Source organism: Lutra lutra, chromosome 3, assembly GCF_902655055.1.
Source record: "Lutra lutra chromosome 3, mLutLut1.2, whole genome shotgun sequence".
Lineage (NCBI taxonomy): Eukaryota > Metazoa > Chordata > Mammalia > Carnivora > Mustelidae > Lutra > Lutra lutra.
The window spans coordinates 198574232-198586763 of NC_062280.1; the positions used below are offsets into that span (position 1 = coordinate 198574232).

The window sequence follows — 12532 nt, forward strand, 5'->3', positions numbered from 1 at the left end:
CCTTAGAACATGGTTTCCACGGAGGACGGACGCGAGGCGACGGCTGACGTGTTGGGGGGGTGAGGACCGCGGGAGCCGCCGGCTCTGGCCCAGACGGGCCCAGACGAATGCGTGGGCGCTCACACGCTCCCTCGGGTGACTCTGGGTTCTGCTTCTTCTCGCTGGTGGTTTTAAAACTAGTGAATACACACTCGTGTTGTCTATTTTCTAGACACAAACTAATTAGGGTGTTTGGGTGTGTCCCGGTGCCTTTTTTTTTTTTTTAAGATTTTATTTCTTCATTTGAGAGAGGGAGTGAGCGCACATGCAGGGGGAGCAGCGGGGTGGGGAGCAGACCCCCCACTGAGCAGAGAGCCCGATGCGCGGCTCGGTCCCAGGACCCTAAAATCATGACCTGAGCCGAAGGCGGAGGCTTCACCGACTGAGCTCCCCGCGTGCCCCTTGCTTTTTGCCTTTAAGCAGCTCTGTTAGGCACCTTCACAGACCAGGACGCATAAGGCTCCCTCGTCCCCAGACCACGGAGACTCGCACAAGCGGACGGACGCCCCACCTTGCCTTCATCGCGGCCCTGCTGGACCCAAGTTTATGGTATTTCCATTTCTCATCGAACTCATGCCCACCTCTGCACACACATCTGTGAGTGCGCCCATCGAACAAGTTCCTAGACGTGAGAACAAATTCCTAGAGAGGGAATGACTGGATAAAAGAACAGTTTATTTTTAACCAGTTTTGAGGAAATATTGTCTGCAGGCTGAGACGTCCGTGAGCAGAGCTTCTCACACACCAACCAGCAAAACCATTCGCTAACCAGGAGCTGGGACGTCCTCGGAGATGCTGGTCTGGACGGTCAGGGCTGTGGCCCCGGACCCTGCGTCGCTGACCAGGTCCCAGCTGATGTGCCGCTGCCCCAGGAACCATGTTTGGCATCTACTTGGTTTTGAGAAAAGGAAGTCCTCTGACCTCTGGGAGCCAGAGCTGGTGTCCTCTCTTTTCTGAATGTGCTGGCTGTCCTGCCCTGTGCCCACCCCAGTGAGCAAGAAGGCGGTTTGCTGGGGAGAAGCCCACTGCCCTCTGCACCGTGCCCCAAGCCCCCGCACCGCCTCTCCTCCTTCTCAGAAGCTGCCCGGTCCCTCAAGGACTCCAGGGCCGTTTCGTAAGCTCTCTGGGAGTTCCTCTTCACACCTTTCCAATGAGGCTCAAGACGGGTAACTCCCACTAATGCCACCACGAAAAGTCCTGCCTTCCTTGCACAAAGTTCCCAGGATACCGCCGAAAAAAGCCCTCTCCCGCCCCCCAGTATGGCAGGAACACTTCACGCGGTGCCCTCTTCCACTCCGTAGGAAAATCCATCACAGCGTGCCAAGGCTGTGGCCACTATGGGATCAGCACCAGGACGGACAAGCTTGTTTGCATGTCCATGTGTCACATGTTACACAACAGGACAGGAGCCATGGGGGAGGGGGGTACAAGGACTGGGGTGCTGTTCCCTTGAACACTCACCCAGAGGGTTCCCAGGAAGGCGACCCAAAGTCCCCCCATGCCCAGGACACAACGACTCACTGTACACTTACTTGAGAAGAACAAGCAGCTCAAATTCAAGTCCAAGTCCTAGTCTCATCCAGCCTCCGCTCACTCTCAGGACCCGCCCGCCAGCTCACCAGGACAACTGTCCTGCGCTTCGTCCTGCAGTGGTCTTCGCGGGCCTTTACGTGGCAGAAAGCTTGGTGCATGTCAACCTCGTTCAATCTACTTCTCATAGATGTAACCGATGTTGACTTTCTCTCATTACGAGCCATACTGGGAACAAGATTCCCGAGTCTTCTCACTCCCTGAGACTTCGTGGCATGCCGTTGTCCCATGACGGGTGCCATGGCTGAAGTCGGAGGAAATTGAACTTTGCCTTTGGGGAAACCCAGCTCCATTCCAAACCCTACCCCTTCTACCCATTCTGGGCTTTTCTTTTAATTTTTTGAAGATTTTATTTATTTGACAGAAAGAGACAGGGAGAGAGGGAACACAAACAGGGGCAGAGGGAGAGGGAGAGGGAGAAGCTGGCTTCCTGCCAGGGAGCCCGATGCAGGGATCCGTTCCAGGACTCCGGGATCATAATCTGAGCCGAAGGCCGATTCTTAACAACTGAGCCACTCAAGTGCCCCCTCATTTTGGGCTTTTCTACCATTTTGCCTCACGGGCTCCCCCTGCTTCTGGTGATGGGTGTGGTTATTCCTATGCTGGGTGAGAGGTAAGACATCGGATGCGGGAGTGCCTGGGTAACTCAGTGGGTTAAGCCTCTGCCTTCGGCTCAGGTCATGATCCCAGGGTCCTGGGATCGAGCCCCGCATCGGGCTCTCTGCTCAGCGGGGAGCCTGCTTCCTCCTCTCTCTCTGCCTGCCTTTCTGCCTACTTGTGATCTCTGTCTGTCACATAAATAAATAAAATCTTTTAAAAAAGTTTTTTAGGGGTGCCTGGGTGGCTCAGTGGGTTAAGCCGCTGCCTTCGGCTCAGGTCATGATCCCAGGTCCTGGGTTCAAGCCCCGCATCGGGCTTTCTGCTCAGCGGGGAGCCTGCTTCCTCCTCTCTCTCTGCCTGCCTCTGTGCCTGCTTGTGATCTCTGTGTGTCAAATACTTAAATAAAATCTTAAAAAAAAAAAAAAAAAGACATTGGATGCGGGTTACCACAGGGCACCGACTCAGGACACAGGTCCTCCCTCTGCACGTGTGGTCAGACAGGTTCATGCACTGGCCTGTGACCACAGGGCCGGCAGGTGACGGGGCCAGTCTCCAGGCTCCGCCGTCTGCCCCATTCGCTGCCCACCTCACATCCCGGAGCCGGGAGCCAGCGGCCGGTACTTCCGGAGTCCGTCAGCAGCTCTCACTCCTGCCACGGGCCAGGCCAGCTTCAGAGAGGACGGCACTCACCATCAGAGTGGTGTCCCGCTGCTCGGTGGACGTGGACTTGCCATGTGGCTGGGGGCTGGTTGTCCCCACGACGGTAGCTGGGGCGCATATTTTATACCAATGTGAGCACTGCCCAGGTCAAGAAGAAAGTGTGGACATGCCAGGTGTCCTGTGGAATGGTCACGCAGGCAGGAGCGGTTGTCCACGGACCACACACACGTGCCCCATGGGGGCAGGCCGGGGAACTCCACCAGCATGGCCTGGCCCTGGGGACGGCTGGGCAGCATGGGCTCGGGCAGGGGGCGAGCCTCCATCGCCGAGCCCCACAGCTTCTCGCAGACCCCACACTGCCCCTGTGGGTGGTCTTCACTTTCGAGGTCGCCGAGACCTGGAGCGGACTTGCTGACCACGTCCCCGAAGCCTCAGGCGCCGGGTGCCCTGCGGCAGGCGCGTGCAGCTGGACCGGGCCAAGGCCAGCTCCCGGTGAAGAGAGCAGCTCCCACAGGCAGGAAACAGGGCACTGTCCCCCACCCTCAGGGCCTTCGGCCTCGTGAGGGATGCCAGAGCTCCGAGGGCCCCTGAGAGCCGGGAGCCAAGCGGACCCCAACAAAAGACCAAGGTGCATGAGCAGCAGGAAACCAAGGGAGATGCTGGGGGCCCCCCAGGGGGTTGCAGTCGGCTCGGGCACATCCTCGGGCCTCAGGGTGCGGGCTGGTGGGTAGCCCCCGAGCCGTGGTCCTTCATTGACGCCACAGATTGCAAGTTATGGAGTGTCAGGGTCGCTGGGGAATAGCTCTGCAGGAACCTCCAGGGTTGCACAACCCCCAAGCTCCACAGCCTTGTCACTCAGGCTCCACAAGGGGGTCCACGTCCTAGTCCTGAGCCCACGGGTGTGGCCTCCCTGGGGAGCTGGATCCTTGCAGACACCCCAGGCGGGCACGCGGGAGTAGAAGGGCTCTAAAGCAGGGAGCAGGCCGCGTGAGCGGAGGCACAGACCGAGCGAGGTGGCAGCCGCCGCCATGGAGGACCGAGGCCACCTGCAGCCCCGGGGGCAGAAGAGAAGCCCCGGCAGCTCCAGAGGGCCCGTGTCCCCGCCGACCCCCTGACTTCGGACTTCCCACCTCAGGACGGAGACAATCTGCTCCTCTTGTCCCGGGACCGTCCCATTTGTGGCACCTGCTTCAGCAGCCCCAGGGGACAGAAAGTGTCGTAACCCCGTTTTCCAAGTGCGGACAGCGGGGCCCCCAGCACCGTGTCATGCCACCCCCTGCCGAAGTCCTCCCCCGCCTCTCCTCAGGCCTTGCTGGCCCGGCCCTGCACACAGGGTCACTTGATCACGGCCAGCAGCCACCCAAGGAGAGGCTGTTGGGATCCGGATCGGAGGCCCGCGGTCACATTCTTCAGACGTTTGCGGATCAGAGAGCGGTGCCAGGCGCCGGGACGGACTTGTTAACATTTCTGGCACCCCTGGTGCTCTCCGTGGATGCCGGGTGAGTCACCAAGGAGGCGTCCCCCTAGCGAAGGTCAGGGGCAGGCCTGGAGGCGGGACGGCTTGCCTCAGCACTGCCAAGTCCCTAATAGAGGCCTGGCGTGGGGCTCGCGGCCAGCAGCCCCGGTCAGCACTTCGGTCACCCTGGCGTGGGGATAACTCGGGGAGGCAAAGGGCGCTCCCCTGTCACTTAATACGCTCTGGGCCCACGAACGAGCTGCCGACCAACCCTTGAGACTGACCCGCAGGCAGACAGAGCCACCGTTTCCCGACCTTCTGAGCGACAAGCGCGAGGCTGCCTAAGGGGGTGCTGGCAGGGGCGTGTGACTGTGTCCCCGTGCATGTGTGAGTCTGGGTGCACATGCATGTGTGAGCGTGCACCTGCATGTGTGAGCGTGCGCCTGTGTGTGTGCCCATGTGTGTGAGCATGCAGCCACGTGTGTGAGTGTGTGCCCACGTGTGTGCAAGTGCGCAAGGGTAGCTCGTCAACAACAGACACGTGGTTCTCACAGTCCTGGAGGCTGGCATCCGGGGTGGGGGCCGGCCATCCGGGGAGGGCGTGCTGCGGCCGCAGCCTTCTCTCGATGCACGCCCTATGAAGGGACCGGGGCTCCTCGGGGTCTCCTTCATGGCAACACTAATCCTACTATGGGGGTCTGTCCTTCATGACCCCCTCTGACCTGAATCACCTCCTGATACCCTCCCGCAGAGGGTGGGGATTTCAACACGGGAAACTTCAGAGGACAGAAGCATTCAGACCGTAACGGTGAGTGTGCATACTGCTGTGTGTGCAAACACCTATGTCCTACCGCATGTGTGTGCGTCTCCATGTGTGCGTGTCGCCCCCAGTGCACGCATCTCTGCATACATGTGCACGTGTCCCCACATACATATGCACACGCATGTGGAGCCCAGGAGCTAGGCGGCAGCAGAGGCCAGCAGGGGGACCGGCAGGAGGATGGGCAGGGGGACGGGCAGGGGTCAGGGCGATGGGCAGGAGGACCAGAGACCAAAGGAGGTCAGGCCCCGCCTCTGCAGAGCGGCCCCTGGGGGGAAGGGCGCAGGTGCGCAGAGGCCTCCGCGGGCTTTTCACGGACTGTGCTGCCACCTAGCGGGACAGCGGCGCCAGGCGTCCTGCGGAAAGCTGAGAAGGGTCTCCGCCCCGCCCGGAGAGGCCCCTGTGGCACTGGGACAAGGAGGGGTGCGTGGGGTGGGGAGGAGGGCAGGAGCCCGGAGGACGCTCCTTATCCCCAGGCCACCACTGTGAGGGGGTCGTGCTTCCTCCTGCGTTCAGAGGGAGGCCCAGGCGCTGTGGGCTTCTGGCGTCGACACTGGGCCTCCTGGGGGACGGATCCTCCCCAGCTGCGCCCGGGGCAGCAAGGATGGAGCCCGCGCTCTGAATGCAGACGGAGCCCTGGATGGCTGCTGTGTCTGCAGGGGTCACATCGCAGCCCCCCACACTCACCCCGGGCCGCCGCGGAGCCGTCATGGGAATCGGGAAGCCCACTGGGGCCCCCCAGGGCCTTGCAGTCTGCTGGAGAGACCAGTCCACCCACCTCACACACCCATCTTCCTCCGAGAACGAGAAAGTAGCTCTGTGTCATTCCTAAGTCCCCTCACTGCAAAAAGCATCCTTCTTCCTGCCTCCCCGGGGCGCGGCCGCTGTCCACGGCTGGTCTACGAGTAAGAGACCCATGTGCTTCTCACACACCGCAGTGCAGAAGTCAGGTGTACGCCGGCGGCGCCCTCCGCCGGGCTGCACGATACCAATGCCTTATGCAGAAAGATGGGGAGTGCAGAGCCATCCCAGGGGACAGCGCAGCCCCGGCCACCCTGCCGGCCAGCCCTCCCTCTGCCTCAGCCTTCTTCTGCAGACGTACCCGGCCGCCCCCAGCCCTGCCCTCCAGAGGGAGGCCCCACGGGACCAGGGTCCCAGCCCAACCCCAGCACAGCACCCCCAGGCCCCACGCCCCTGACATCCAACCACCGAGATTTCCTGAACATCGTCCCCCGCTCCTGTCCCCACACACACTGTCAGCGCTCACCCCGGGGTCAGGGTTCTCATGTCCCTGACCTAAACAAACAAGGCAAAGGCCACAGGGAGGGAAGAAGTCAGAGGGGGGTGGACTGCTCAGAGCAACGGGGACAATCAGGTGAGGGTGCCCTTGCTGACCCCTTGCCCTTGCTTTCTCGGGATGGCCTCCAAGGGAAAGTCAACATCGCCTTAAGAGGTACTGATGAGACAGAACACTGCGTAAAATAAGATAAAGTAAGTCTAACCCTTGGTAGATTCCTGTCTGTGTTATAGACTCAGGCCACAGGGTTAGGATGTGTCGTGAACAAGCCGGAGGGCCAGACCAGCCATCAGGGTCTGTGTGTCCTGTGGGTGTGTCCTCTCCCACCACCCCATCTGCTACCAGAGCCACCGTTTCTCAAACAAACGCAGCACGTTGTTCTCCTTAAAATCCCTAGCATCCCCCAAATTTCTAAGCCCACCGGCGTTCACGGGCTGTGTCGGCTTCCCACGGCTGAGAGCACATTGCCACGAAACTCACTGCTTAGACAGCAAGCAGGGACCATCTTGCGGTTTCCAGGGCTCAAGAATTCGAGAAGACATGAGCTAGGCGTGTCTCGAAATGCAGGTTTTGTTTTTACTCAGGTGTGGTGAGGCCCGCAGATCAGGGGACAGCAACCACGGCTGGAAAGTTATAATCAGGACCCCCAAGAGGAGGTGCCACCCCACGCAGGCCAACCAGGGCCACAGAGGAAGCGCCAGGAAGGCCTCTCACCCAGCCCTGAAGCTTCCAGCTCGCTGATCCTGGACTTGCCAGCCTCCAGCTCTGCGACAATGACATTCTGTTCTTCATAAGCCCCTGTCGGGGACACTCCGCTTCGGTGGTCTGAATGAATGGCCATTTGCATCCTCTAGGAACTGGCCAGCCCTGGGGGCCCCGGGTCTCTCCAGGGTCGGCAAGGCCTCCGGATATCAAAACATGAGAAAAGACAGAAAACGCAGGGTCTGATTAACAGGGTGTTTTTGGCTCATGGCTTGGGAGAGCGGAGGACCTGCCTGTAACAGAGTCCCCACAGCAGGGGGCGGGAGGCTCGGGTCCTCCACACATGGTCTCTCCGTGGGGCTGCGGGGGTGCCTGTACAGCTCGCACCTGGATCCCTGCAGCGTGCGTGACCCCAGAGCGGCAGCCAGGAGCCATAGGGACTTTTTACGACCTTGTCTCTGAAATTTCACACCATCCCCTCTGCCGGCTTCTCTGTGTTAGAGGCCCGGCCGGCCGCGGGTCCGGCCCCCCGGGGGGAGGGTGACTGAGCTCCACCTCTTGCGGGGAGGAGAAAGGACCCGTGGTTATATTTCAAAGCCACCTCAGGGGCTGACCAGGCCCTATTTCCGCTCCCCTCTCGTCCAAGACCCTCTGCCCCATCCCTTGCTTTCTAACCAAAGGCTCAGGTCAGAAGCACCAAGGAAGGTTGCTTCCCATCCAGATGCCCAGGACACACTGTCAGACCGTGAGAACCACCCTGGGGTCACGCCCAAGTCTGCCCTGCCCCCCGGGGGCCGCGCACAGGGCATCTGCACGGGCTCCTTGAGTCGCTTTCTTGGTCTGCCGTGACCTTGGTCCACATCATCTCGGCAACACTTTACTCCCGTCCTCAGCCAGCATCAATGTCCCCTGCACCATGAACCCCTCCCAGAGCCCTTGTCCAGCACAAGGACCTGCTCCGTCTCGGTGTCCCAGGATCCCTCTGGCCACACCCCATGAGGCCTGGAGCACGGGTGATAGCAGGGAGGGTGTGCTTTTCTTTATAGCTGGGCCGGAGGCCCTCAAAGGGAGACACAGACACGTCTACACTCGCGTCTGCACCATCTGTCCCCGGGGAATGGCCCCCTTATTCTGGCCAAATGAACGACTGAGGGAAAAGCGAGAGGTCAGTCTCTGGGGACATTCGGGGAAAGGGCAGGTTTCCCTCCCACATGTGAGCTGCGTCGTCGGAACAGCCAACCTCGTACAGCCGTGGGCTTCTGTAGAGACCACACACGAACCCTCCTGGCCGTGGCCGGCTCTGACGCATGGTGTTTGCCCCTGGTCCTACTTGAGCTGGGCTCCCTTCTCTCGGGGACTTGACCTCCGTGTCCTCCGGCTTGACTCAGCGTCCCTAGGCCCGCGCCGGTCTTCCCTGCATGACCCATCATCCCCGGCGGCGTCGTACGTGGTCGGACCATCGCCCGTACTCGTCTCTCTGCTGCTCACCAGCTCCTGAGAGCGGGGCTGGGGCTTCCGCCCCTGGTCTCCGTGGCTTTGACACAAGCATCCAGGAGCCGTGTGTGTGAGCTGATGGGTGTTTCCAGCACATTCACCTCTCGGAGCAACACATCCTATCCCTGTACAAAGACTGATCCCAACTTCTTAAAGTTCTCGACATTTTTCAAGAAGGGCAGAGATGCGAGTTGTCCAACATGCAGGGGATAATGTCCCGCTGTACCTAGAATGGTGGCCCCTTGTCGCTGTCATGAGTTCAGTTCGTGGGTGCCACTAGGAACGCTGCAGGAGCCCGGGAGAGCCCAGGGCCCAGCCCATGTGTCTCTTTGAAGAGGGACCTGTGTTCTAGGTCCCCCAGTCAGCCACATCACACTACAAGTCAGGCAGGGCAGGGCTGTCACAAGGAATGGAGGTCCTTACTCAGGCCATAACTGGACCCTTTTCTGTCCTTCCCTCCATCCTGGCCTCTATTTGGCCCGAGGAAAAGCAGTCTAGGGGATACGGGCAGCGTCTACACGTACAAGGAGGATATCATAGCAAATCGTGAGTAGATGTGCTCTGGGCTCCGCAGGCCCTGGCGAGCCCCAAAACCCACGGGAAGGGCAAGGCTGGTCAACGCAAGAAAAACATTCTGGAAACACGATGGGATGCGTGATGATTTAGGCTGCCTCGTACCTGAACGTTCCTGAAACGTTCAGCATTTCAGTAGACGCTACCTGCAGAGCATCCGTCCACCGGCAGACCCACAGGGCAGCTGAGGAGAAGCAACCGCGTCTGATCAAGGTTCTCAAATTCGTGCAAATGGCGGACTGTATAGGGTATCACGGGGGTTGGAATAGGACACGTAATCTACACCCACATGAAATACGCCTACATGCCGTGCCCCCGTGTGTCTGCTCACCGCAGGAGCACACACGTCCGTGGAAGGTGCAGTGTTCATGGAAAAGCCGCAGCAGGCCCCAAAGATGTACGGGGATGGAGAAACTCTAGGGAAAACTCTTCGGTCCATCTCCTGGTTTTCATTCTTTTTTTTTTTTTTAAGATTTTATGTATTTGACAAGAGAGACACACCGAGAGAGGGAGCAGAAGCAGGGGGAATGGGACAGGGAGAAGCGGGCTTCCCGTGGAGCAGGGAGCCCGACGCGGGGCTCGATCCCAGAACCCCGGGATCATGACCTGAGCCACCCAGGCGCCCCTCCTGTTTATCTTCGTGTGTTTTCCTGCCATTGCTGGACATCTGCCTGCTGGAGAGTCTCCCTCGGGCTCCGCTGAAGGACTCCTGCAGCAGGGACACCCTTTGTCTCCTCCATCCCTTAAATTCCATGGTTTTATGGTTCGATTCCTTTCTAAACTGCACCCACAGCCCACCCACCTACGAGCAAAAATGTCTTCCTGCAAAGCTGGGAACTGGTGGCCTTTGCACTGTCTCCGGTGAATGACGTATATAGACACTCGCTCTCCTGTGACCGAGGACGATCACTAGTGACCTCATGAGACAAAACCAAGAGTCACTTCGGTGGAAGTAAATCACAGTTGCCACCTTTCCAGAGTGCCCCGAGGATGCTCCTCCAGCATGTAACTAAAACTTCTGGCTCTAATGTCCTGTTGGACACACCCTGGAGTTCAGGCAAGCGTGGGGCCCCACTGCAGGTGGGACAGGGGCTCTGTGCGAGCCGTCCCTCTGCTTCATTCCTGCGCTCACAGCCCCGCACGGCCCCTACTTAGAAGTGTGTTTGTGAAGAGCCCTTCACACTCTCTGGTAGTTAGTGATTCAAAGTCACATGAACGATACTTTTGGCGTACGGTTCACCGATACAGACACGAGAAATTCATTTCTTTACAGGTCATACAGGCCGCACCCACTGTCCCAGTGCTCAAATAATTGAATAATTCATTGCCTCCCCCCCCCAAAAAAAACAATACAAGTGTTAATATCGCTGAAATCGTTTCCTTCTGAGAAACGGGGCTCCCAGGAGGTGAGCCACGCGCACTCCCTGAGAACCGTGGTCCCAGCGATACAACTTCCCCGGCTCCAGTTCCACGACTAAACTTTCCAGACAGAGTCCTGTGATCTTGTTCTCTGTGGCCCTGTGGAAATGCGGGAAAGATACACAGCAGTGAAGAGTGGTTTTGCCACTTCGGAACTGACCGACCATTCCGAGTTCACACCCCACGCCTGTGTGGGAGGCTGGCACGAACGCCCAGCCATGCCCACTGACACCGTGGCGTGTTCTCCTGCTTTGCCCCAAGCAGCAAGCCAGGTCCACGGGCTCCGTACTGGACAGAGTAGTGACCCCGAAAGATGTCCAAGTTCTCGTCCCAGGAACGCCCACGTATGTTGTCTTACCCAGCAAAGGACAGCAAAGATTGAAAAACAGATGTTAGGTGTTACCTGCACGGACCCAAGATAAAGCCATGAGTGTCCTTAAAAGTCGAAGTCGGAGACAGGAGAGTCAGAGGGAGACCAGGGAGTCGGAGGGAGACGTGACAACAGAGGCGGCACCAACATGGCAAGCTGGAGAAGGAACCTGACCGGCCCTTGCTCAGGTGGGAGATGAAGGAAGGGGTCCCAGGGCAGGAACGCAGCAGCCTCCGATGCTGGACAGGCAGGGAGCCTCCAGGAGGAAGCAGCCTGCCGACACCCTGATCTCCGCTCTGACTCCCGGCCTCAGAGCTGCAAGAGAACAAGCGTGTGTTCCCGCCGCTGCCCGGGCAGTGATCTACGCCGGCAGCAGTAGGAACCCACGCCAGCCGTACGCCTGCGGAATACGTCTTCTCGAGACCCTAGAGAGACAAAGGGCTCACAAGAGAGGGAGGAAAACACAGGGAAAGACCAGTTTTACCCACATTGCCTCGAATTTTAAAGAAAGGTAATTTGTGGGCGCCTGGGTGGCTCAGTGGGTTAAGCCTCTGCCTTCGGCTCAGGTCATGATCCCGGGGTCCTGGGATTGAGCCCCGCATCGGGCTCTCTGCTCGACGGGGAGCCTGCTTCCTCCTCTCTCTCCGCTTGCCTCTCTGCTACTTGTGATCTCTGTCAAATGAATAAAATCTTCAAAAGGAAGGAAGGAAGGGAGGAAGGAAGGAAGGAAGGAAGGAAGGAAGGAAGGAAGGAAGGAAGGAAGGAAGGGAGGGAATCTGCCGCAAATTAGTTCCTTTCCTTCTGTTTCCTCCCTGGCTGGTGAAGGTCGTCTGTGCGAGTGCTCACGCATTCGCTTGATTAGCAACCGTTGATTCAAAGTGTTTCGTGCACACTAAGCTAGAATCAAAGGAAATTTTTAAAAACAAAAAGGGGGGATTTTTTGCTTTCACCCTTCCCCAAGAGGTTGATAATACAGCAGAAGAGGACATGTGACAAACGTGGCGAATGCCACAGCAGGGGGTGGCATCTGCTCTCGGGGACAAGAGCAGGGGTGCAGTGGGCATTGCCCTGTGAGCGGCCCGACAACTCAAAGGAAGGCCGGGTGGGGCATGAGCACTGCGGGGAGAATGTGTCCAGACTGGCCGATGAGGGACCGTCCCCAGGCGGACACAGAGGACGACACGAGGAGAGGCACAGAGGCTGAGCGGCCCCGCCGGGAGCCTCAGGGCACAGCGGCGTCTACAATGTCTGGGGTTCCTGTGGGAAATTCCGTGAAGTGTCTAACATGTTTTCCAGTTGAGAAAGGGAAAAAATTTAAAGAGGGAAAATGTTCTTTGTGTGTGAAAAGTAATAAAAGACAATTTTTATGAGAATTAACTCAGTGCTTTTAAAACATCTTGCTGGGGCGTCCCGTGTGGCACAGTCGGTTCAACCTCCACCTCGACTTCGGCTCCAGTCATGGTCTCAGGCTCCTGGGATCGAGCCCCGCGTCCGGCTCTGCGCTCGCTGGGG

General features: G+C 58.8%; 1 long non-coding RNA gene across 1 annotated transcript; it reads left to right on the top strand.

Moving 5' to 3' along the window:
- Nucleotides 1-4346: 4346 nt before the first annotated feature.
- LOC125094827 (uncharacterized) lies at nucleotides 4347-9655 on the top strand. The gene is made up of 3 exons (XR_007125715.1): nucleotides 4347-4513; nucleotides 5097-5153; nucleotides 7047-9655. It is a non-coding gene; the product is annotated as an uncharacterized LOC125094827 (long non-coding RNA).
- Nucleotides 9656-12532: the final 2877 nt, after the last annotated feature.